This window comes from Molothrus ater, chromosome 7 (assembly GCF_012460135.2).
Source record: "Molothrus ater isolate BHLD 08-10-18 breed brown headed cowbird chromosome 7, BPBGC_Mater_1.1, whole genome shotgun sequence".
Taxonomy (NCBI): Eukaryota; Metazoa; Chordata; class Aves; order Passeriformes; family Icteridae; genus Molothrus; species Molothrus ater.
Window position 1 is genome coordinate 15685367 of NC_050484.2, and position 27836 is coordinate 15713202.

The following is a 27836-nucleotide window of genomic DNA, read 5'->3' on the forward strand; positions in this document are numbered from 1 at the left end:
TCCCCAGAATTTGGGACAGGGCACATACATTTTGGTGGCTTATAAAAAGCACCAAGGTTAGTAATGCCCAGCTGAAAACCCTGTTTCACCTGTCTAAAACCAACTTGCCTTTTAACAGTTCAGTAAGTGAATGATGATCATTATTGCAAGACCTGCCGGATTAGCATCACTTGCAACACATGAAGTTAGTTTTCCTCTACTAGACACAAAACAACCCATAATATGCACAACAGCAGCCAAGAATAAGACTGAGACACTCAGATAGAGATACAGTCTGAAATAGGCTAAATAAAGCTCAGTCAACCAACTGAGAAACAGACTAATTTTACAGTCTAGAGAAGAGGACTATTCTGTGCTAATGATCAATGTTCACACCTGCCAGCCTCAATGGGTGCTTATGAGATATTTGGGGCTTAAGAACCTTTCTATCTCCCAAGTGACATATAAATAACCTGCGATAACCAGCACAAAAGATTTGTAGGGATAACAGAGCAGTAGAAACACAAATTCCTACCATGCCACTGTATATTATTAACATCTTAACTTTTTACTATTCTTTTCCCCCACCCCGTTCTTATCTTGCATCACCCCAAATTCTCACAATGGCTCTGTGATCTGCAAGCCCATCCCCACCAAAGATAAATCTCTCTGCCTCCACTCCAGTATTTTACATTCTTCCTCTCCCTCGCCCTGCAACAATGAAGCACAGACTACCTCCCTACCGACCCAGTTATTCCTTTATATCTCATGACCATGTCAGGCCCCCTTTCCTCTTTCTTTGTTCACGTCCTCTCATAAATTGCACACAATCATGATCCTTTGAATTTATCTTTCCATTTCTAACCCAAGCTCTATAGATGCCCCACTTTTCAATGTCACAGAGCACTGCCTAGAAGCTCAGCTAACAGCAAAAAATTCTCTAGAAAAAAATTTAAAATATTCTGCATTTGCAAAAACCTGCTCTTCAAGGGAGAGGCCATGACTGCAGATTCTAATCATAAGGAAAAAAAGGAATTAACAAAGGGAATCTAAAATTAGGATTTAGAGATTTAATGGCTGTACCCTGTCACTTTGCAATAGCTGGTCTTTCTCTCTCCAGGGCTGAGATATGAGGAAGTTTTTCTTCAGCTTCATCTAAACAAAAAAGGAATGGTATAACAGCAAGCAAAAGATGTCTTATTTTAACACAACTAAACCTCTGGTACACTATCACATTATCACAAAATATCTGTATTTTTCTTTGCAAAGTAGTTTGTATTGAGAGGCTTAAAGTTGTGCCAGCAACATCAGCACTGACTCTGGGTCAGCTGTACTTCACAAAAGCATTTTAAGGAGTATAATTTTAGCATGGAGTCAGTTAGGCCAGCTACAGAAGATACAGAGTTTGCAGGTTGCAATGAATTCTCTCTAAGTACTCATTAATGCTCCAACATAACAGTGCCATTCACGCCCTAAAAGACAAGTGCTTGCTAATTCTTTACAACACTTTGACATTGTGCTTTACCAGAATATTTACTAGGAACTAATACATTTTCTTCTGTGTCTAAATGCAAAATTCCCAAACTGATCTCAAAAGAGAATTCTAAAATGCCTAGTTTCACTATGACTTTAAAAGGCTCAGAATAATTCTTCAGTTTCACTAGAAAAAAACAAATTCCGTTTTTGACAAATCATGTTCCAGGTTTGCATCTAATTCACTAATGTTGTCAGTCAATAACTATTGCCTAATGTTATCAACATACATGGTTGCTGGAATTAATATTTTGCACACATTCTTAATTTAAAACACCACTCATGTACAATATCTTATATTCAGCTCTAAATTTTTGAAACTTTGATTTAGCAGTTCATTAGCCCAATATAAGAACTTTTCAAATCATGCCATATTTACCAGGTACTTACATATTTTTCATTCTACCTACACTACATTGGAATGAATGAAATAGTTTTTTAAAGCCCCTTGATTATATAAGGTGAATTTAAATATTTTAAAAATGTTACCACACATAAAATAATTAACTGTATTGTTCTTCTATCTGTGAATGTCAGGATTTAATATTTTACATTTATAGAAGTAAATATCATTGGAGAGGTGCCTTTTGGAGAACTTCTCAGAGTATCAGTGAGGTAGACTGAATGCAAAACCTGCTCCAAGCTCTTATACACGCCACAGAACTTGGAGGGTGAAAAACCCGAGTTTATTTTTAGGTGAGAGAGAAAGCAAATTACTAGTACTGGGGAAAATAAAATGAATTGCTTCCTTCTTTTCCTGAGCAAGCACAAGGGCCCAGAGTTGGTCAGCTGCTAAGCAAGTCTGAGCAGCCAAAAGCAAGGCTCAGTGGTGAAAGCAGCACTCAGCACTTTGCTGGCTGATGTGCATTAACGTCACAGCAAACGCCGCAGCTGAAAGGAACAGCCAGGAGGCAAATCCAGCACTGGCCAAAGGCAGTGACTCAGCTGCACTCAGGGCACAGCAAGGGAGGGATGCAAAACCTAGCAGTCAACAGAATTGCTGCTCTATTTCAGAAAGTGATGATGTTAACCAGGAGAGCTGAGAGGGCTCACCTGCAGGCCTGACCATTTCCATGCTGGTCAGAGGGATGGGGTGGATCACAAGTACCAGTGAATAGCAACCTTGCTTTATTCATACAGGAAATGTAAGGTTTCTGTCTCTAATACATTCAGATAAAAGTAAGGTCTATCAGGAATGAATTTAGATTTAAGGTCTGTCTGAATTAAAAATAATTGAAAACCTCAGGTCATCTAAAAAAACATCTTGTCCTCTGATGCTTGTGAACATCAATGACATAACAGAAAGTCTTGACTGTTCCACTGTTCTGTGCTTCCTGTTTTAGAAGGCAGCTGATGTTCATATGAATGGGGAAGTCTAAAAATTCACAAAATAAGTCCATGAGCTCCATGGGGTTTTTACTGACTCAGAAAATGTAATCTTTAGAGCAGTAGAGCTAACATGACATTGACCAAGAGTGACTAAACTACAATGCAGGTGACCTAAATCTGTTGCCTTTCCAGCTCACAGAAAGATGAACTGTGCAGGAACAAATTTAGAGAAGGGAATTAAAGAAAAAAAACCTGAAACAGTTTTTCCCTTCTGGTACTGCAATTATTCAAAGTATGCTTTTTTGGACTGTTGCAATGAAAGCACTATCATCTCTTAATCAACAAAATGGTAATAGCAGTGGATAGTTAATTATAATTATATATAATAATTTATAGAAATTGTGACTGTTGGAACATGGATTATGGCTAATTTTTCATAATGCAATTTTTATATGCACACTTCTTACAGAAAAGAAAAAAAGCAGAAAAGCATTAAAATACTTCATAACTCTTGGAATATTTCTCTAAAGCCAAATGTTGAAATTAAATATTATTTATTTATTTGTCTTTAGTTGTTTGTCTTCTCCTCTGTATGGTAACTATCCAGAAGACCACATAAGAAAATGAGCAATTCAGTGAAAGTGGTTTCTTCAAACAACCAGATTGCCCTGAACAGAGGGGACTCCCCTCTCCTCATGTTCTGGATGACACCATTGGTCCCAGATATGGCAGAAGTGTTGGGATTGTTTCACCTCTGTGTGAAAATTCCCAGATATTCTTCTGCTATATATAGCCCATAAAACAATTTTCTATCAATCTGTTAATTACGGTATCATTTTATCGTACCTGAAATAGAAATGAGAATAGCAAAATTATTCCTATGTACTTTTAACTCAATTAAATTGAACCAAAGAACAATTTTATTCCACCTAGGAAAGCAGAGTTCACTGCACTCAAAGAGTCTCCAAACCCCAGCGGGACTGGAGAATTAAGTACCAGCATCAGATGTCAGCAGGGACTGTCACATCCTCACTTGCTTACAGTATCCCTGCATCAGATGGCCATGCTGCACCTCTGTTTTCTGCATGGTATCATGTAAGTTATGATGAGGGTATGAAATATTCACTTCCTGAAAAGACCAGTAACACTAAATTCTATTTTTTTCCAATCTAAGTTTAGTAAGCAAATAACTATAAATTGGACCTCTGCACTTAGAACAGTGAGCTGCAAACAAACTGGAACTGCAGATGCAATGAAGTCAGTATGACTCTGCAGTATTTCAATCTTCCTTAGTAATTCCTCACATATGGGGCAGCCTGCTCAGGAGGAGGATGGTTTCTTCTTTTGTGATGGGTTTGTAATGAAAAGATACACTGAAAAGTATTTCAGAGGTATAAAATTTTTAAGTAGTGGATAAAGCACCAAAGAAAATCATTGAATTAACATGTACCAACTACCTCAAACCATCAAGATGATATGTTTGCTGTGCTGTACACACAGGATAGTTTGTACAACATCCAGAGACATGGCTGTGTAAGTACCAAGCACTCCCAGCACAGAGCCAGGCAGGTTGCAGCATTCTGTCTTTAAAAAAAAAAATTAATTAAATAGAATATGATTGCAACAGTTCTCGAGTTTGCCATCAGAAGCTTTTACAACCTGAAAGTATTAATGGGACCATGTAAGGCTGTGGCTTCCTAGAAACAATGTGAAGCATTTTCAGTTCGTGTTAATGGAGAAATGGAAAACAAAAACAAAACAAGCAAACCAAACAGAAATACATAATTTTCTATTATTGTACAGCAACTGCTGAAAATATGTCATTCATTAAAAGAATGTCCTCCTGTTTATCACATACTCACACAAAACTGGTTTCAAAATGACATAAGCCACTGGTATTTGTGCTTCCACTGCTGCAATAGAATCCCACTAGCAAGTTCACAGGGGCTCTGCATTGCACACATCTCACTTTTCCTCTGGTACCTCTGCCTCAATCTTTCCCTAAAGTTTCACAGCTGATAATGCAGGAGCATTGCAACCCACATTCATCCCTTGCTTTCTGGAATACTGTCTGGAACAATTGTTCCGTTTTCTCTCCACCACCTATCTAGTTTGCAATGAAAAGCTACACACACAACAACTAAACCAACACAGACATATGGGTTGTGCTACAGCAGCTATTACTAATAATTCAATACTTACATTAATTTATATCACAGGCCTCAATGGAAAAAAAAATCTCTTAAGTATGACCAATTAAAGATTAAAAATCTGTGCAGCTAGTACATTCCAAAAATAAAACTGATCAATAACTCCAAACACCTCTGAGATTATTCATCCTTGACTGGAAAGGCCTTTGTAGGAACCTTTTACGTCAAAACTGGCATCTACAAATTTCCACTTTGAAGAAGCAGAGAGAAGACTTGTGGAATATTAACTGTATACAGATCCCTCACATCTGCATGTTTTCTAGAATAACAGTATCAAATTTCAGATGGGTATTTCCCTGACATAATATATTCCATAAATTAGAGATGATAGAGCTAATTGACTGTTTATAAATAAAGTCTGCCTGCTGCAGCACAGAGATGTAAAAACAGAATGTACAACAGAGTTCTCCACATGGCAATGATGAACCAAAAAAGATTTTGTCAATGTTTGGTAAATTATAGCTGGATATGACTCTGCTGTGGCCTATTTAGGTCTTTTTAGAACTATTTTTGCCTGCTTTCTAAGTGTTGTTCTTTACACAAGCAAACCACTAACAGATTGTGTTTGTCAATGTGATCTGCAAAAAACTTGTTTCTTCTCACACTCCACAATAAACTGCTGCCCTGTTTAAAATGCTGTTTGTGGCACAAGGTGTTAAGTCAAGTTCTGCCTCCAGAGAACAGTACAGCAGGAGCTAACTCTCAAGCCCATATTTATAAAGATGATAAGCCCTGCTTTTCCAGACCATATTTTCATGCAGAGGTTTAAATAAAAATCCTCTTTCATTATTTATAACAATGATTTCTAACTTGTCATAATGAATCCAAAATGGAAGTCATATAAAACTAAAGAGCTTTTATATTAATTAACAAAGTTAATGCTGCTGGTTTTTGCTTAAACAAGCTATTTCAGTCTGCAGTGGTTACCGGTAGGAACCCATGATAGCCAAGTGCCAATATTTGCCATACACTGAATTAATTCACATGCCAAAAAAATCATAGGCTAAGGATGTCACAGAGATCACAGCAATATTAATTTTACCTGCTAATGGTGTCAGCTTCTTTAATCACATCCATGAGACAAAGAGAACTTAAAAGTACAAAGAAATGGCATAGCAAAAAGGTAGAGAGCTACAGCAGCTATGTAAGACCACCTGTGTGGTAATGAACTGCTGTAGGAAAAGGAATCTGAGGTAAGTTTTCAGTGGTCATAAACATTTTGGGAGAGATGGCTTTCCAATACATACAGAAATCTGAATCCAGCACTACTGAGGATGGTAAGCACTTGAGGAAAGGCAGTTTATGACCAAAGCCAGAAATCCCCATAGGATCAACATTGTGTTGAGGCCTCCTTTAGTTTTAGCATAGCAAAACTGAATGCTGAAGTGCTGACAAGACAGACCATGTTCCTGAGATGCTACTTCTAACACAGTCATCTCCTTCCTCCATTGAGAAGGAAATAGCAAAATCATAAAGCAGGAACAAATAGAAACAAAAACTCCTAGATGAAATGCTTGATGGTTCTTTTTTTCTGGTCCTTCTAAGATGAGGTAATGATGTCTTCAGCTGGAAAGGAGACAAAAATCCAATAAAAGAATTATCCAGCAACTTTAGTGTAAGATTAAGACTGCAATATTCACAATTGCAGCACTATATAGCACAGAAGATAATAAGAGAAGGATGTGTTATAAACTATTTACACATTTTCTTTGAAATTTGATTCAGACAAATAAAATTGCTAACCCAGCCTGTCCTCTAAACAGGGAAGATGCATAAGAAAGAACAAGTGAAAGAAACATCAAGTAAAATACTCCCAGTTTTCATTTTTCTGTGTGTATACAGCAAATATTCAGCTACCTCCTATGACTTTAAAACATTAAGCAAAAGCAAGTACCCAGTATATATGTAATAAGTCTAATATTGTTTCATTTTCTTAAAATATTGGCATGTTTTCTCAAGTCCTTTAGGAAGCTACATACATTTGTCCATCACAAATATCTTACTTTCTCCTCTTCCATCTCCTGCTGCTCTGAGGGCTTCACCAAGCTGGAGCTGGTACTTCAGTAAGATGCTTTTCAAAGAAAAAAATCACTGATTTTTGAATGGCTTGTGACTGCTGGCAAGGCCAATAACAGGGAATGCAGATTTTAACTCTACCTTCCACAAAAAGGACAATGGCACTGATGTTGATGAGCTGCTCTGTAAATCCTCACAACAGGATAAAGAACAAGTAATAAGGCCTTTTTCTGGGACTTTTACATCAAAGAAACCATAAGGGCTTCACATTTGTATGGTCTATGCATCACAGAAAAAGGGCTGTCACTCCATTTCTGCTGCCTTCTTCTTCTTCTGCTCCTACCTCTATATATTTGTGTGCAACCATCACCTCACTGTCCCAAGGGAAGTAAACTGAAAGTTAACAGTTCAAAGAATCTAACAGAAAAAAGCCTATCATATATTGTACTGCATTAAGTAAACTACTGCTGGTTATACAAGGAGAACTAGTTAAAGAATAGTTCATTAAAGCATTCATTCTATTACCATACTGACAGTAGCTTTCATTAATTGGAGAGAGATTTTCAAGGTTTTTCTTTATAATTTCATTCACTAGACAAATAAAAGCATACTAAATGGAGATACTACAGAATTACATATCCAGGTTTTCAACATTTCCTTATTTTAGTCTGTCGTGACTGTCATTTCAAATCTTGGGTTTCTTTATAGATTGATTCTTTGCTCTTTGTCTAATCAGAAATGACTCATCACCTATATTATGATGAAAAATTCCAATAATGGTATATTCAATCAAATGGAATAGAGCCAAAGACTTGAGGTACCACTTTCTTGAAGAATCTTCCAAATATAAATATATTATCTGTTCCAGGGAGGGATAAGTTACTACTGTTGCCTTTAAAAGCTCTAATCATGATTTTACTGCATAAAATAAAGAGGCAAAAACCAACCTGCTGACACTGAATGTTCTAGGTTCACATCATCAACTAAAATACTCCTACTTTTTGTTACACAACATTGGGATAAGATTTTTATTTACAAATCAAAAGGAAAATGTCACCTAAACTAATGGCATGTGAAAGTCTGCCACAAACAGAAGCTCCAGTATAGGATCAGTTACCTGGATGTCTCTCTCTCTCTACAATTTTGAAGCTGAAAATAATGCAAGACAAAAAGAACTGTAGAAAAAGCTCTGATTCCTTATGCTGTCCTGAATGCAATACACAATGATAAACAGAAATCACAAATTTGAAAAAAAATCCATTATTCTTTACCATGAAGAAGCTATAAATAGAATTTTCTAGGTAGCCCACAACTGTCAGTTCAATTCTCCTTGATCTAACTGCTGTGTACACTGCAGAGCACCATCTCTGCTGAGCCTTCATATGGACCTGCTGGAACATCCTGACAAGAGCAGTGGTCAGTGAAGTGCCTGTCACTGACCATCAGGGAGACTGGTCTCCTTTTGTTTCCTTGGAAATGATAAAGTCCCATGGCCACTTCCAGTAGAATAGATTTAGTGAAATTGGGGAGCTCAAAGCATCACATTAGAAAGTGAAGAACTTGAAGAGGAATTTGTCATCAGGTCCATACTTGTCCTCTTCATTCAGTTCACTGCAATTGAGTAAATAACTCACAGTTCCCCTAAAAGAAAAAGCCACCACCAAACCCACACCCCAAAGTATGAACTAAGCTCCAAGAGAAACAAATATTGCATGCAATTACATTTCTCTCTGTGGAAGCATGGGAACATATTAAGATGTAAAAGCAAAGTGACATTCTACAACTAAAAACCAGGACAGAAACAACACCTACATTCTGCAGTATGGTCCCTACAGGCCTGTAACTATTTAATGGTATTTTAATTGTGCAAGAAGGTTGAAGTAGCTCTCTTTGAGCTGTTTTTTCAATACAATAAGGGTAGTGGCTTATTGATTTGCAAATATCCAAACAACCCTTATCTAGCATTTGGAAAAAATTATACAATAGCATGCCAGGAAAAAAAAAAAGAAAAGAAAAAAACTTTACAGTAATTTTTTATTACATTTGGAAATAAAAGAGAAATAAGAAGCAGAAATTAGAGGAATGTGGGATGTTTTTTAAAAGTTCCGATCTTTGTTTGGTTTAGCATGTTTCCATACCAGCATAAACCCAGGATTCATCATTTCATTTCTAAAAGGAATGTTATTAATTTCCTACCTGGCAAAGCTGGCACACCCACGTCAAATACAAGAGCAGTAATTCAAAACTTGGGAATGGTCAGAGCCCACTGAGTCCCATATTAAAAGCAAACTGACAGCAACCAAATCTCACTCTTCACTAACACCAGTTAGTGGTCTGCCATGCCAGAAAAGGTGCTGGTGTGACCCATGCACTCAGTAAAGCTTTGCCAACACAAAAGCCACTGTGACTGCTGCCACTCTGCTTTGCCTGAAAGCCCCTGGAAAGAAGCCAGGAGTCAGGAACACCACACTTCCATTATCCTCCCTCCCGAAGACTGTGAAGGTAGGAGAGCATTTATGACTCACTGCCTATGCTCCACTCTGCAGATACCAGGGATATTCTGCAGTGTCCTAAACTCTACAGGCACATAGAAAAATTAAGAGTTTTAGTCACAGCGACACTACGACAGTTAACTATTCTAATCGGAAATATTTATCCTGGAATGCTTTAGACTTTTACTGTTTGCCCATCTGAAAGGGCTGAAAGGCCACAAAAGCCAATTATCACAGAAATACTTTAGCTCTAATATACAGATTTTATGTAATATGAAAAAATGCATCCTAATTGAGATGATTTAATAAATGCTTTAAAACTGAAGTATTGACAAAACTTCAGGGAAAGGGAAAAACATCACACCCATATTGGGTCACTCTGTCCTTCTGAACTACAAATGAAGGTTGAAATATGCAGGGAGCTACAGGAGCAAGACCTCTTTCCAGGAATTAACTAGCACCACCAGAAATGCCAGCACTTCCTGACCACCTACAAGCATCCCCAGACAATTACTGTATAAATACTATTTCTATACATGACAACTGTCATCACAGAAGTCCAGATTAATTATCTAAGTAGCATATTCACACATCAGACAAAGAAGCAGAGCTGAATCCTAGATGCCTTTTTCAGAGAAAGACAGCTCCAGTATATCTTGATTTACAAGCTCACCTTGGAAAATTGCAATTAAAAAAAAAAGTCTATGTATTAGTATAGCCAGTTCAAGGATATTACACATGTATGTATTTGTTACCAGTGAGACTCATTGAAATCAACACTGACATTTAATGGGTCTCATTTCTTACTCCAAAAGATACACGGAAAAGACAGAAATCCTCACCGTGATTTACCACACAAAAGAAACAGACTTGTTCCTAAGGAACACATCACATACAAAGCAAACCCACCAAGGAGAAAACAGTGCTGTGAAGTAGTTATTCATTGGAAGAATCTGATACACTTATGAAGATTGAAGCTGCTGCAAAAACGCTTCAAAGCTGCAGATGCTGCTTGCATTGCCTTTCTTGAACCAGAAAAGCCACTATTAGAGCCAGAACAAATAGAGCACATAATGACCAAATACATCATCTTTACATCTGCAATGCTACAAACCAAGTCTTCAAAGCCACATGGGAGATAAGGGTGCAGCAGCTCCAGGCTAAGGCAAAATACAAATCACTTAAAGAGCACCTTCACACTTCACACAAAAATCATCAAAGAAAAAGCCCCTCAGAATTACGAATAAATTGCTGTTTTGTTACTTCTTTGGGAAAGCATTTTAGTCATAATTATTCAAGTACCAAAATGGAAAACTGAGCATTCTAAATATCATAAAAAATTGTTTTCTCTTAGTACAGATAATCAAATTACTATTTCTCAAAAGCTCTTCACATGCTCATATTCACTGATCAACTGTATAGCATTATCCAGTCATTGTTCAGAATTCAGAAAGAAAGAAAGGAGAAAGGCACATGATATGTGAGTACGAGCTCCTTGCTGGGGCATATGCCTCCAAGGCACTGGGGTACCTCAAGACAATGGTGATAGGCTTGCTCTCTTGGTAGCATCATTCATTCTTTTATCTCTAGGATTTTTACACAATAGGATTTATGATGTTGGGTGTATTTCTGACTTCTGGCCACAGCAGGTATTTTTACAGATATTCAGGAATTATTGCCCACTGCAGAACTGCATGTGATGTGATTCAATAACACGTGTGGTTTTGTTGCCCACAAAATTCAGTCTCACAACCCAGCGTGCAACTAGCCAATAGTGACACACTTGAGAGAGACCTGGGTGCTCAGTGGTATTCCCCAAATCAAGCACACCAACTAGCAAAACGTTTTGGAAGTTGTACATTTTAGCAAACAAAGGAATTTGTATGTATTGACTACAAGTTACATAGCTCTGTTATTAATCAGTATTCTATCTTCTATTGGCTAATGATTCTCTCATTTCAAATGCTAAACAGTCCACGGCTCTCTCTCACTTCTCCTGAGTCGGTCATCCTGAGTCTGGTCCTGATCTCCCCCTGCTGGAAGCACCTCTTACCCAGCCGGAGCTGATCCAGCACAGTTGCTGAGGTTGTTTTATTAGTTTCTTCCTTACCTCGAGAGTTCTGCCAAATGTCCTGTGGCTTGTAAATTCTGCTTTCTTTGTGTCCACTACCCTTCTTCCCAAGCTTTGGCAACCCACTGAGATCACCGATGCATGCCAAGCCTTAAACTTTAACAAGGCAATTCTACCAACAAGTAATTTGAAAATTGTCTAACACCTAGGCATCACTTGGACCTTGTTGGCTTCTCTCTGTTTCACACATCAAATCTCCCTTCTTGCTATTTAAGCTTGAAAATATAAAAAGATAAAACATCAAAGAACATCCTTTCATAAGTAAATCTTACATATTCCACATTTGCAACAGTTACTTCCGCTCCTGTCTTGTTATGTTTCTAAATGGAATTGGTGTAAGCAGAGAGTAGAATTATTGCAGATGATACAGTGCAGATCAATTAGATGGTTGCAGGAATTTTAAGTGGAGGTTTTTCTGTTGTCTCACGTAGCACACCAAGCAAGACATCCATCATCTCTTCCTAGTCTTAAATATTCCCTAATGCCTACAAAAGTGCAGCTCTGTTCTGAGAGCTGCCTGAAAAAAATGTAACTTGACTAATTTCAAAATATAAAACCTCATTATGTAGTGATTAAAAAAAGTTTTAAGTGTCAGTCCTAGAAGCATATTTTGAACTGCACTGCACACAAAAGTTCTGCAGCCAGTGCTGAGTTAGCAGCTCTCAGTTATGGTGTGCATCCTAGCAAATATCCCATCCCAATTTGTTCTGTATCATCTGCCACAGTAACAAACTTTTCAGAAATACCAGGAATTTATCAGTGAAGTTGAGAGAGATGACTCATCAGCAGTGACCATACACCACCAAAGAGTTGAGTAAGATGGGAGAAGCTGACTGTAATCTGACTTGAACACCACAGTGACTCACCCAGCCACTTGACTTGCATATGACAAGGCACTCCAGCATAGGAACACACACAAATAAATAAATTTTAAAAGCCCACAGAGTCCCTTCCCAATCACATTAATAGCTGACATATAGAAAATGTATCCAGAATTCTATTTTAATCTAATAAAAATAATAATACATAGAGATCTTCTGAGCAATATGGGGTCAGAAGAATGGAAAATAAGATCACACAGGCTGCATGTAGAGGAGACAATGGAAGAGGAAAAAAATATTTCTACAATTACAGAATCATAACTTTATTTTTCAAAAGGAGACCATCATAAATTTATTTTTTAAACACAGAAAATCTAGGTGTAGAACTTAGAATTTACTGAACAACTCATAAAATATACAGCTTTGCAAAGTATAAGGTACCCAATTTTTGTAGTAAAGACTAAATAAACCCTTTTCTCATTTTTATATCTATTTATATTTTTAGTCAAGAGACAAAAATTATAAATCTTTATGTGCACATACCATAAAAGATTTTTCTTCCAAGGGAGAGAGAGAAAATAAATCAAAACAGTTCAATAAAATTTATACTATTCCCTCAATGTTAAGGAAAATACCCTAGGTCTCTCTGTTTATTATTTATAACATCTATACGTATCTTCATTTAAAGATATGAAGAATTTTATCTGCAACTACACTTCAAAAATGTACTGTTCTTCATTCAAATAAATAAATAAATAAATAAATAAATACCTCTATTTATATAAACAGAGATTCCTTTTGCTGAGGACAGTGTAACCAAGCATTATTTTCATTCTATTTATTTTTACCTTAGACATAAGAGTAAATTTTTTTATTAGCTAGGTGTGTCCTAAAATTAACCTCCTAAATTTGCATTTAGCCTCGATTTAGACTTGAAATTTAAATAAGCAACAATTCTCAATGGCAGACTTGAAGCTCTTACAAGAAACCTGCTCCCATTCCCACAGTGGGGTGGCTATTGCATGTGCCTAGTCACTGCAATTGCTTCCAGCTTTATAAACAAGCTTCACAGGGCAAAAAGGAACCCCAACCAAGTGCAGATCCTCTAACAGAAAAAGACGGGTCCTTTTAAGAGGGATGTTCTGAAAACTTAATTTTGAGACACAGGAGAGGGAAACCTGTATAGGTGCTTTTATGGAGTGGGTTTCTCATTTTCTGTTACTTTGGTAGCTGATATTTGCATAAGAAGCTGATAGAGCCATCAGAACTTTACCTTTCCTTCAGGAGATGCTGGTGAGATTACAATATAAAAAAGACAAGAACAGAAGTTGGATACCATGAAAGTAGAAAATAAATTCATGTCAACTATTAAGCTATTTAGGGAAGAGAGATGAGCTTTTCTGTAGCTGGCATTAGAGCTCTGTAATATATAAACCTGATTTCTAAACCAAATTGCACATGCACAAGTCCTTTGTCATTGTGACTGCTCACAGTAGCAGCTACATTAAAAGCATCTGATAGAGCAGAGCACTACAGCAACCAGCAAAAATGAGATTTTAATATATTAGAACACACCTCAATGTAACAGATGTTTTTGATGCCATCAGACCATGCTACTGGAGAGGAAAAAATAAAAGCTTCGAAGATTACATCATTCATAACGAAATTACATAGCAGAAAAGCTGTTAAAGTAGAACACAAACACTTCTGGACAAGGAATATCTTTCTGTAAAAATTGAACAAGCTAGCACCTAAGTGGCAGAAGAAATGAGTCTTAAGTTAGACCTCAGGTAGTTAAAATTCAAACACATACACCCCACTCAGGAAAAACACTGAAGAAAATATTTCATAGAATTGTAGAACGGTTTGGGATGGAAGGGACCTTAAAAATCATCTAGTTTCAATATTCCTTATTTCCTATTTAGTCTATCGTGTTATTCTCTTCTCACAGCCTAGCTTTTATTTTGAAAGACTTCCACATAACTCTTTACTGGCTGAAAAAAATAGTCAAGTTCTAAACCTATGAACTGCTCTGAATTTATTATAAAGCTCAAATGTTCTGAACAGATGGAACAAGTATTTCATACAGCACATGAGCTATCCAAAAATTCACGGGCTATATATGTATAAAATAAGGAAAATTAGGTGGGTTAACAGCAGGGAAGTAGCTAGAGGATCTCTGTGTGATGTAGAGACGTGACTGTGAGCCCTTTGTCTGGACGGGTGCCAAGGCCTCCCCACGGTTATCCTAGCTGTAAATAGGTAGTTCTTCATTCAAGCTGAGAAGAAAAAAGGCAGACAGATGTGCTAGCAGCCATATTGCTCCCTTGTGAGCTGTTGGCTGCAAAATACAAGTGGGCCTTAACCACACAGGATCAATAAGCAACTGAATCCAGAAGAGATCTTTGGTAGGTTTTGTTTTAGGGAAACTTAACCAAGTATCAAAGCATCAATAAGTCTGTTGGTTTCTTTATAATTAACAAAAACTAAAACAAATAACAACACAGATTTTTCAGCAAAACAGAGTTAACAAATCTCATTAGTTAATACAGCTTTAATGTAAGAGCATTACATGCTTGAAAAAAAGATATTTCCCATTTTTACCCATTTACACTGCTCCTCCAGCATCGCCCATGTTTTCTTTCTCCCTCATTTCTTTTCTAAATGACTTTATTCTGTTTAAGTGCTTCTTCCACATGGACAATCTTTTCTGCCAGATTTTTTCCACTTCTTTGTTCCTATATCCAAAACGCAGAGCATTCCCACCTCTGTTTCCCACAGGATTCCTTTCTTTGTTCATGTTGCCCTTTCTTTTATCTTCTACTCCTCTGTTTACTCTATGCCTTTGCTTATTTTCTACCACTTCAGCAGAAGCGAGTCCAAGCAAAGATGAAAAACGAACGGGAAGCAAAAACATTCCTTTGCTAGTTCACGGTTTTGTGCATGGAAGTGTGCCATTTCTGGGAGAACAGTCCAACTGGCATCACAGCCTTCCCTGTGGCACTGGACAACGATGTTATGTTGCTCAGGCAACCATTCCTAATTGGCTTTTGGGATGCTGAGAAAACAAGATGTATTTTTTGTTGCTGGTCTGTCTGAAGGTCACAGTAGCGTGGTGACACTGCACACAGGTTGCTGCCACAGCAAGTGAGGCACTGAAAGAACCACATCAGGCAGCCCTACGAGCACAAACACATCAATCACACAGAAAACCCCATCCCTTCTGCAGCCTCCGTCGTGTAAAACAATGTGTACAACAGTTGTCATACAAGACTACAACAACTACTATGGCAGAGACAATGTTATTCTAGACTCATGCTGAAAGCAAATCTGAATGTTTCTCCTGGCTTGAAAAATTAGACATAAAAAAGGCGCTATTTATATCTAACAGTATCCTACCAGAAACAGATTGTCAACAACAGTTTGGCAGGGCACCATGAACGTCTTTTAGAAATTGGGAAGAAAAATCTTCAGAATGTAAACGTCTGCTGAAACAAATGAAGACAGAAGCTTTAAGAGCAAGAGCTACTGCCTCAAAGTTCCTCCAGAGGGTTCATCTCAGTGTATGTGTATTTTGCATCTTAAAAGAAACACACCATATGCTAGGATGACTTTTCTTAACTAGAAAAGTCTGCCTTATATTTTTGGAACAAGCAAGTTTTTCCTTGGGCATGTTTATTGACATGTTTCATAAACCTCAAATCCTTAACTGAAAAAAAGAACCTATTTTGGCTGCATGAGAAGCAGATTCTTTTTTAGTTCAGAGACCAAGAGGAGGAAGGAAGGAGAAATTTCAAGTTAAAAATACTTTTAAACATCAAGACACACCAAAATGAACATTTCATTGAAAATGCATTCAGATAAAATTTCAGTTTTCCAAAACTTTCTCCCTTTTTACCTTTTATGAAAAATATTTTTAAACTTAATACAAATTCAGTAACAAAGGCAAAAAACTGAAGCATTTTTCAGAGTACAACAAACCAATAAATTGCACTTCCTAATCCAACAGAGTCACAAATCCTTTTCTGTGGATCCCTGTACTGTCTCTCTATTTTCTGCAGGGCCCACAGGAGGCTCAGATCCACCTGAACCTCCCTGGTTTCCCTTGGCCCCAGAGCCATGCAGAAACTTACAGCCTATCCTCTAAGGCTAGCAGAAGGATGGGAAATGGCCCACATTTTTCTTTTAATTGTGTTTACTCTGTTTTCACTCTGGTGTCTGCCCTGCACCATGAGGTTTCCCCAGCCCCCATTACTGGATGGGATGTCTCTGGGTTTCTTCAAGCCTACACACACTGCAGCACTCTATTATAAGCACGTACACGTGCCAAATTTAAGGAAGAGACTGGACCAGCTGGGTGGGTGGGGGACATAGGTATTTTGAGCTCCCTGTGATGCTTCCCAGTCCAACAGCAGAGGGAAAGCTTGGTAAGGGCAGGATGTTGTGCTCCCTGCCCTGAGTTACTGCCATGGGCAGGACACCAGGCTCAGCAGACCTAATGCACCACATCCAGCCTGTGCTCATCTTTCATGTCTAGGAGAGGCAAAAAATATTTTCAAACTCATTAGCTGTATTTTTCAAAGGATCCTGTCTTAACTACTTTTTCCCCCACAGATAATCTCAGTTCCCAAGGCCTGGGAATAGCTCCCACTATGCAGAAAAAGAGATACAACTCTAGAAATCTTGTACTTATTTATCCACAACTGGTCAGAAAGCTCTCATATACTGTTTGTTTAACTAGATTTGCTTGTACTTGCAACTATTTTTGTCAAAATAACTTTCTTAGCCTCCATTATTTCCACAGTAGGTGGCTCCTTCCATGTGTTTCACCTTTTCAGAAATATTCCCCTATCTGAGGAAAGCACTCCAGTTCTCTAACATAAGCAAGCAGATTTTACCACTGAGAACACTTGAACAAGACCATCTGAGAGGCCCACATCACAGAAAACTGACTATCAAGATGTTCTGCATCCCAAAACACAGCCACTAGTACTTAAAACACCAACAAGGTCAACAATGTCCTGCCACTGTCACTCAGGGGCTTTCAACTTCCACAAAACATACTCAGAGGCATTTTCAGGTTCATAATGACACTTTAACATACACAATATAAATAGATACGACAAAACATTCTTATTTAAGCCTGGAGGAAGAGACAAGGGCAGTCACATTTCTCTATTATAAATTATTATGCACTCTGAAACATTAATGAAACAAATGACATTGGTGGACTGTATTCAGAAGATAAATAACAGGAAAATTAAAGACTTGTCCTTAGAACTACATCTATTGGAAGTGTGTTAATTTTCTGAAGAGCTGTGTGAGCAAATGATGAGTTACAACTTTACTTTGGTGTTACAAAGGAAAAAGGTAACTCTTGTGGGTTTTTTCTATTTGCATTCTGTTTTCAATTGTGAGCTAATATATGGAAGACACTTTTCCTTGTACAGTATTTATGGGCAGACCTCAAAGTTTACTGCACACATAGCTCCTCATCTGTCTCAGGAGGGCTCAAGGAGGACACTGCTTGCACCCTTCAAGCTGCAGGACAGAGATATTAGAGACTCACAGGCTCTTGCTGCACTTGTGCATCCCTGATGATTGCCAATAAAACAAGCATTTTTAAGGACTTTGTACCATACATAAAAGCAGGAATATAAGAAGATGCCCAAAATAAATTAATGCATACTGTAAGCTATCGAATTATTTTAAAAGCCCTTTCATTCTTATATCAAACAGACATTTCATAAAATAAACTAGCACCAAAATGAACAGCATCCTCTAGACATTCTGTACAGACAGAGTCAAGAGAAAAAGCATTTGTGGTCTCTTTTACTTAGACTAAAGGGTGACCTAAATTAACACTGAGTTAAAGATAACAAAAAGACCTCCAGCAGTAAGCAGCTGAGCATAAATCTGATTGTTTCAATTACTGTCATCATGATTTCCCAGAAGGAAGCAGCTCAGCCTTCACCTGCAATTCTGTTAGGACTGATTCTCAGCCTGAAAAGGGGGCATTTATCACTGCTGGGTGTATACGCATACTCAAGACAGGATACTAAAAATTTTCTTTCATGACGACATCTGACTTCATTCACGTAACACAAATCCCTCAGTTGCCAGGATTCCATCCACACCTCCAACTTTGCTGTTAACAACCACCATAAGATTTTATCTGTGATCTTGGCTGAGCCAAGAAGATGTGCTGGCTGACACAAACTCCAGTCAAACTGAGTTCATTAAGTATTCCTCCTCCCTCTGCTCACTGACTTTGACAAATCAGGGAGCACTGTTCCCACTCAGAGTTTCTTATTCCCATGTAAGATGGTTGACAAATTTGGATTTTCCAGAACAGGCTCAACAAAATATGGGCAGAATTCTAGTGATAAACTTGCATGAATAAAACTGGTGACCAAACTACAAGCGTCCCCTTTTCTCTTTTCAGGAATCACACATTTATGAAACAGATGATTTAGGCACCACCACCACCAAAGCAGAAAAATAATAGAAGGGTTCACTTCATATTTTGCTAGCAATGAAAACCTACATATAGAATCACAGAATGGCTTGAGTAAAAAGGAACCTTAAAGATCATCAAGTTCCAACCCTCTGCCATGGGCTGGGCACCTTTCACTAGAGCTGATGGAGCTGCTCAGAGCCCTGTCCGAACTGGCCTTGAACACTGCCAAGGATGGGGCAGCCACAGCTGCTCTGGGCAACCTGAGGCACCCTCATAGTGAAGGATTTCTTCCTTACATCTGACCTTAACCCACTCTTGATCAGTTTATTTATTTGCTCCTTGTCCTGCCCCTTTAGGTAAGGACAGGTGCTATAAAGTCTCCCTGGAGCCTTCTCTTCTCCAGGCTGAACAAACCCAACTCCCCCAGCCTGTCTTCATGGGAGATGTGCTCCAGCCCTCACAATTTGTGTCAGAGGCTCCAACTCAAGTCCTCAGGTTTTTCTGAGCTTCTAATGCCACGGTTTGAAGTTCAGCATCTCCTTTTTAAGCTTCCTGTTGCCTACTGATTTCTTCGTTGCTGAAAAATCTCCTACTATTATCTGGCAACAACATCTGGGCATAAGAATAGTCCTAAAACAATACTTTATGCAAGATTAATGCCAGAAGTATAAACAATAAAATGCTAATAAAATATTAAAAGCCATAAAAGATAGCATAAATATAGAAAGAGATGAAATTTCTCCCTCCCCTCCTTGTTACCATTCACAAATTATAAACTCAGTATTTGTAAATTCATTAGAATAAAAAGCATTGATTCTGAGTCATCTATCATTTAGACAGTGAAAATCTATTGTGATATACATAAATGTTATCCCAAAAAGATTTTTATCAGCATTCGTAATACTTTCATTATCATAAATAAATATATCTTGAGAAAGTTATACCAGAAAACTGAATTAGAGCATCCAAGTTCTACTCAAAAGCGAGATTTAGTGTTTTTCTGTTCAAACATTTCATTAATGTGTATATTGCCACAGAATGAACAAGATACTGAACTTAGACACTTTTTTTTAAGGCACTCTAGGACAATGTTATACCTCAACATAGTACAGTATTTTGTTACCCTTGACATTTGTTTTATCTCAATACCGACTTTCAATTTCTGTTGCAATTTCTTTTTCTTCCTTGAGAGGAGAAATTACTCCAGCTGTAAGGACAACAGTAATTTTCTTAAGTAACTCAGTTAATTTTTTCAACGTTCTTCAGTCCTTCACAATAGCTGGTAAATCAGCATTTAGCCAAATATGTGTCAGTAACCCCAGCCAAGATGCCCATAGCCATTTACACAGAAGAGAAACTCCCCTGCTGTATGCAGTACCTGTTCCAAAATTAATCAACACCAGAAGATAGCAGTAAAATAATTCTTGAAAGACTACCAAGCAAATACACTAAGGAAGTACAAAGGACTCGTAAGGTTAATTGCATTACTGCTACATAGTGACACCTGATAAATATGTTTTGGGACAGCTTTCCAATTATAAAAAATCTAAAAGGCAGCCTAAAAACAAGGGGAGAAAAGCACTGTAGATATTCAGTTGGAAATTGCAGTGTTCCAGAAAGAAATTTTCAAATTCATCCTTATTTTCTCTGATTTTTAACAAGCATCCTGAAACAGGGAAACTGTACCTATTTTAAAAAGCAGGCCTTTGCCTGTGCATTTGTTAAACTTAGGAAGGTCATTTTCCTTTTCTTTTTCACTCTACAGATCCAGGGCAGTGGTCTCCACTTCCCCAGTCAGACCCTCAGAAGACAAAAGGCTACGTAGAGTACAAGTCTATAGCAGAAGTTTGAAACCTACAGTCCATTCATTTCCTTCAAATATTTATGTTTTAGCCTTTGAAATTATTTGTAAAATGCCTATTGTGTCTCATAATATTGTTGTTTATAAAAATTAAATGTGAGACCAGACTCTGCAAAGCACCAGTACTTAAACACTGATAAATGTCAGTGACTACAAAGATAACATGAGCCAGCACATTCCCAAGTAAGTAAAAATCTAAGCCATGATAGGGATCATTTTCAGTTTCCTACAAAGTTTAATTTCCTCGAATAAAATATTCACCCTCTTAGTTGAACAAAGGCTTTTAAAACATACACAGTTGCATCATTATTTGATTATTTAATTCATAAGTACAAGCAATGGCTGGTCATGGGAATGACAAGCACTAAGTACACACTATACAAAATATAAAGATAAATTAAAACCAGCTGTCTGGGAAGCACACAGAAGTCTGAGAAGACTGGAAGCTTCACACTTCCTCATTTATCTTTTAATGGAAAAAATTGACATTAGCTGAAAAAGTATTGATTTTCTGTGCTGTTACCTGTGGGTAACTAAAGATTTTAAATTCATTTTTGCAGCATACCAAGACTGCTTAAAAAGAAAAATTTCACAGAAGTCTGCTTGAATTACTTTCTGGGTCTCACAACACATACAGACATTTATTTTTGTTAAGACTTGTCCTCCTAAATGAGAAACCTGCATTTGGAAGTTGCACCATTATGTTTAAATCTGCTTCAGCATGGCTGAGATGTATAACCCACCTTGACAGAAACACCAACCTAAAGTGCAAAAATATTTCACTTGCTGCTAAGAAAGAAGAAATGGCACCTTTCACTGCTTCTAGGCATAAGAGATGGACTGTGACTATCCAGGCCTTTTGTTCTCCAAGGTTTTTTTCCTTTTATACCCCCAGCCCCTGGCACTGCCCCCCAAGGACCTCAGGAGAAGCACACAGGCGTGGCAGCTGGAGGGAACAGGCATGGAGCATCACCAGCCTGGCCAAAAGGACATGCCTGTGTCACCAGGAGGAGCAGGGAGCCTGGGCACAGGTCTGCAATTCCAGGAGCAGTGAGTTAACAGGTGAGGAGTGACCTGTGCAGGACAGACAGAATGATAAAGAGGACAAGAGCTGTGGAAGATGTCTCAGTGCTGGAAAGCCAGAAGGGATGAACACACCCGTGATGCATTTGGATTTTAAAAAATTAGTTTTCAAAATAAGTTTGTACTCATTACATTTCTTTATAAGAAACTAAATTTCACCTACAAACAGATTTAGCAATGTTGGTGGTTTTCTCAGTGTTATATCACACAGCTATGACACATTTTTCATGGCAAACCACCCAAGAATCAGCCAAGAAAGCAGAACTATGTGTTCCTCAAGATATCTGCAGCCTTAAGAGCAGTTTGTTTCCACTAGTTTCCAAAATGGGAAGGCTGCCATAGATGTTGAAGAATAAAATCTCAGAAGCTGCCATACCCCCCACAAGCATGCTCAGCGTTTCTCAGCACTGAGCGCAGTGCCCACAACCAGACAAAGCACAACACAAAATAAAAACATAATTTTTAACTATGTTCATTACCTTTGAACTTATGCAATGGCATAAAAAAAAAAAGCTTCTTTCTTACGAGATACTGCCTTTTTTCTATAGAGATCTATGAACCTAATATACATCAATCACAACCTCAATAGTTCTGGTTTACTGTATGTAAAGCCCCTTTATCTGGTGTTGGCTAGAGCTGCTCCCCTTAGGGGAAATCCACCACGTTTATCAAGTTATTGTTATTATCTACCTGCATTTTACACAGCATTATTCCTTACTCCATCTTTGAAATTATTTTTAACTGATTTACTACAAAAAGACATGAAAAAGAATGAAGAAAATGTAGAAGATTCAATGGATTCATACTTTACAAAAGAATTCTGTGTAACTTTAAAATAATTCAAAGAGTCAATAATATATAGAATAGTAAAGAGATACAGCACAGGTTTATGACTGGTATTTGACAGCTTTATGCAAAATGACAGAGCTAAAGTGCTCACAAAGTTAAGAAGAAAGCATAAAAATCTGAAAACACTGAATGAATCTTTAAAAATGCTGAAGAACATTGAGGGGGAAATCTAATCATGAATATGTCAGAAGGTAATTTCACCAGAAATACCATAAGGTGGCAAGGAATAATAGTATCTCCATGCCTTTGCACCTCAAGGCAGCAGCCAAGGGCCAGTACAGCTCTGGGCTGGGAAGGCAGCAGGAATCAGAGCTGGAGGCAACAATCCCTCCCTCCTTCCCTCTCTGCCCCGTGCTGCCCTCATACAGAGCAACATTCCAACTATTAGAATGTGCTCCTGTCAGAGAGGACAAGTGGGTGTTTGGCTCTACAAAGGTCATACAGCTGGGAGAAAAACGAGGCACTCAGCAAGGCACAAAACATCAGGAGAACCATGAGCAGGGATCTGTTACACAGCCTCTGCAGATCTGTGCTGGGCATCTCAGCTGGAAACCTAAACCCAAGGGTATTAAGAAAAATATCACAGCTTTAGGAAAGGCCATATGATTACAACTGGCTGTTTTAGCTGAACCTACACTTTCTAGATTGATGTTACATTGTTTTGGCCAAAACACTATGAAAACCCAAAGAAATTGATGAATAGGAATTCATTCATTTTAAAGGCAAAAAAATCTGACACCCTGTCCTCTTCCAAATGTAGTTCAGAAAATTTAGATTTGCAGCAGGCAGGCAGACGCACAGCAGCTGTGATGGAAAGGGTAGGAGCTATGAACCCAAGCTGCCATGTCATTGCTACATTTCAGAGTATCTGCAGATCCAACCAAAACCTTTGCATCACCAGAAAAGGCAATTCAAAAGCATATCATAGATTACTTCTGTTTCTTTCCCTTAAATTCACAGATACTGCACAACCATGTGGAGCTACTGGGGAGGTCTGTAAGGGTCTCAGGGTTGGTCAGGGGGGCTAATTCTAACCCTCATTTCTGACTTGGTTTGAGGCCTCCCCCAATAATCCTCAATAGACATCAAAAGAAAGAACAACCATTATTGTATTATTTAGAGACTGAAGCCACTCTTTTTTATTAATTGCAAGCTCTGTCACAAAACAGTATTTATGGTGACTGGGCAAGAGGCAGAGTATGCAGCTACTAGAGAAAATACCTTGTTTGGGTTTTTTAAAGATTATTTTGCATTGCAAATAATAATTGCATTGCCTTGCATGTCACTGAATTGCATACTGCAAACTGACCATGGGTTTTGTATGTAGGCTACGCTACCAATTATTAGGAGAACCAAGAAAAGCCTGCTCAGTGGAACAGCATGTAATTTACATTTAGCTTTCCACAGCATATTTGCACACCCACACAATATAGGTCACAGTTAGGGAGAGTTAGAGAACTCTTTTTTTTTTTTTTCCCTTCAGTCAGAGAATGCATTATTTTTCCCCATGATTATGTCACCCAGGAATATTACACCAGGTAGCAACTGTGACCTGCCTAAACTTCCTGGAAGTTAAACACAGAGCAGAGTTGTCAGGCACAAGTGAATGTGGAAAGACAACTTGTATTTAACTGACAGGAAGGGGTAGGGGGGAAGGAGATGGATTTTTGCATTCTTCAGTCATTACATAGAATGAAAAATAATTTGTCTGGCTACAGACAGACTCATCCTCTGACTGCTCTACAGCTCTATTTCACATCATTCCTATCCTTCTGTTTTTAGTAAGCATCTTATGAAGCTTGTTCTCCAGAAACAGAATAAATTCCAGAAGCATGGACTTAAAGAGAAAAGCAACATAATTACTTACCAGAGGGATGTATATGTCATGCTCACACTGGGGTCAGAGGGACTTCACGATGACTCAACACCAACTGCGGCTGTTTCGGATCTCAGCAAGCTGCTTTATGTTGAAGCTTCTTCCTTTTAACTAAGTATCATTTCCACCATTAGCCACCACTTTCTCACCCAGCTGAGCCACTCTACTCTGAAAGAAACATTTGTCACTGAACTAACCACTCCAGCTTCCCATTTTCAAGATGGAAGTCCCTTTATCTAGTCCATTTCTTGCCATTTCTGTAGCTCTCCATCAGTGATCCTGCCTTTCCATTTTCCCTAGATCTATCCTTACCATGTGACAACACAGCTAACTGGCTCTCTAAATACCAACTTATAAAAGAAAATAAGTTGCTCTCCACCATTTTCCCTGAAAATTAATTAATTAAAGAAACTTTTATCTTGTGCCTAAAATCTCAAAAATTGTAATCTAGGAAGATAAGCCACAGTCTCTCTGGGTTAATTGCTCTCCCACTTCTCCTATAACACTGCCATTTCTTTCCAAACAAGGTTGAATTTGATTTTCAAAGACAGAAGGGAAGAAACAGTTAAACGCTGCTTTCCTGAAAAAAAGATCAAAAGGATGCCACACATCCCTGAGAAGGTCAGCTATAAAAATCCTAATAAAGTGGGGCTGCACTTGCAGCCCCACTGCAGATGCAGGTTGACTACACACAGGACAGACACAGGAAAGGCAGAGAGGAAACAAGAAGAAGAATCACCAGCCTGGAACCATCCTGTAGGATGTTAACAGAAACTTCTCTTGACCCAAATTCCATGTAACATCACCTTATCCATACTGGGTTGTCACAGGAGAAGAGGTTGGGGTAGCAACAAGAATTGAGAGATACCACTGCATCACATAATCTGAATAAAATAAAGTCATGTTATATTAAGCAGGATGAGTGTGGCATTTCTATCCCAGCCTGTCTATTCCATGATTCACAAAAATCAAGACCCAGGTGACCCTGCCACAAGAGATGCTGAGGAACAGAATGCTCACTCCAGCTGCTCAGTGTGTCCAAGTGCTGACCAGTGGCCTGGACCTCACAGCGAGCTGTTCCCTTCCAAGTGGCATGGCCCTTGTCATGCTTCCCCACACCTGGGGCTACTGCCTAAATTTCTTTCTCATTTATTTATTATTTAGCCCTTTCTGATTTAAACTGTCAGCATGAGCCATGAAAGTCCCACCAATTCCACTGCCCATATCTAAGGTCAATCAGCACCAACATTTCTGTAACTCTTCAGGCTCCCACTGCAAACATTTTGCAGGAAGCAGGAACTGCTACAGAGCAAAGCCCTTCTATTGCCTTTTTTCAGTATTCAATTTTCCAGTATTGATCAGGTCAGCTGCTGCTGGGCAGATGTAGCCAAGGCCTCCTCTGTCTGAGCAGGTAGGCTTCCCTCCATGGCACAGGTTTCATACAGACTCTTCTTTGGGCAACCTGAGCTCATTAGATTTTCTGTTGAGAAATGTTTCAGTTCATCATCTGAAAAAGTGTATCACATTTCAAGATAAGGTTTCTTGAAATTGATCTTTAGATCATTCTTAGACAAATGTTACCTACTTTGGGTTGACTTGTTTTCATAACAAAGCAGTCCCAGATCTATGCTCTACTCTACTGATGTAAAGGATCCAATTCATCATTTTAACACCTCTGCATCCTTCACAACCATACTGTACCTTTTACTTGCTTCCTTCAACAACTATGCTGATACGGCAAATTTAACACACAAACACACACACAACCCAAAAAAAAAGTACGCATTTACTTTAGTATTCCACTGTGAGGGATTTTTTTAAATCTCATTAAACTTAGCTTATGAAAGAAACACAAGCCTGAAGGAAATTCTTGGAGAAATTCCTTTTTGAAGTCTAATTACCCAGAGTAACATTTCCCATGAAAATTATCTACAGAAACTGCTGCCTTTTCCCATACCAGGATAGTCAAAAGCTTCAAAACCAGAAAACATTTAGTTACAAGGAAAAGAAAAAAAAATTAAAAACAAACTTTCAGAAATCTCTAGGAACTGTTTGAATTGTTCAGTGTTTTAAAAAAATATTAGAAAATACAGGAGTAATGTACAAGTATTTGCCACTCTATACATGAGGCAGAGGGGCTAATTAAATCATTAGGACAGGCTCATTTTATACATACACACACATTAAAAATATAAACACACACATCTTTAGCAGCTGGCAGTTCCTTCCTGTCTCCCACTGCAGGGACAGCAGGTTCTCCAGCATGGCACAGGCACAGAAGGCTGCCTAAAGCCCTCCTGAGACAAAGCGCCATGGTAAAGAAGCATAAATTCCCAGGGAAAAACCCTTGCTGATATCCCATGTACTTGCAAGAACAAGAACAAAATCATTCACTTCCACCACACTAAGAAGCCTATCGGTAGGCTGTGGCTCAGCTGAAATGTACAGCACCCAGGGGTACACACACACAGCCACACACACCTGGGCCAGAGGAATAAAGGAAGATGCAGTATGAACACTCTCTGCTCATCCCCAGAGTGGACTGGAGAAAGAAGTGGCAAAGGAGAGCAGTCTCATGCCTGCCACCATTTGCAATAGAGCAGGAGGCCAGAGACTGCCCTGTCACACCAGTCACAGAGCTTTAACTTTCCACAGCATGGCAGCATTGTAATAATGTAATATTTAACGTAATAACGTCCAAATCGCTTCTCAGATGGAGAGCAACTCTGACACCTGTGAGTAAAGTTGTGTTTTGATGGCTGTATAAAAACACCTCTGAGCAGATAAATATGTAGAGTACAGCCCTTCAACACCAGCACTTGGGAAAAAACCCCACATGCATTCCTACAAGTATATGCAAACCAGTGTTCACATCACAGATATTTATGAATGAGCTCCCAGAATAGGCTAAGAGCAAAAATATCCCAGCAACAAGCAAGGCTGCAGCCAAGGCCCCCCACAGTACAGCTAAAGGTGCTCTGGAGGATCTGGGAGAGCAATAGCAAATTAATGGGAAGTGGAAGAAGCATGCTTGATGAACTACAGTACAACAAAGGGTGCCTTTTTCAGCCTTCAGTAGCAAGAGGAAATGTTTAGGGAATCTTCAATAATAAACCCTCCAATACCGTTTTCCAGATATCCATCCTGCCATGTACTTGGAAAGAAAAGGTTGTTTAAATATAAAACTGTTACAGTT

The 27836-nt window shown here is 38.4% G+C and overlaps 1 protein-coding gene across 4 annotated transcripts in view; it reads right to left on the reverse strand.

Moving 5' to 3' along the window:
• The window catches only part of OSBPL6 (oxysterol binding protein like 6), a 97112-nt gene that overhangs the window by 67542 nt on the left and 1734 nt on the right, over nucleotides 1–27836 (reverse strand). For 3 of the 4 annotated variants that reach the window (XM_036386310.1, XM_036386309.1, XM_036386308.1), the window contains exon 1: nucleotides 24632–24746. The exons of the other annotated variant lie outside the window; for it this stretch is intronic. The gene's annotated coding sequence lies outside the window, so the exon portion shown is untranslated. Of the gene's footprint in view, nucleotides 1–24631; nucleotides 24747–27836 lie in introns of those variants that run through there. 4 annotated transcript variants of the gene reach the window in all.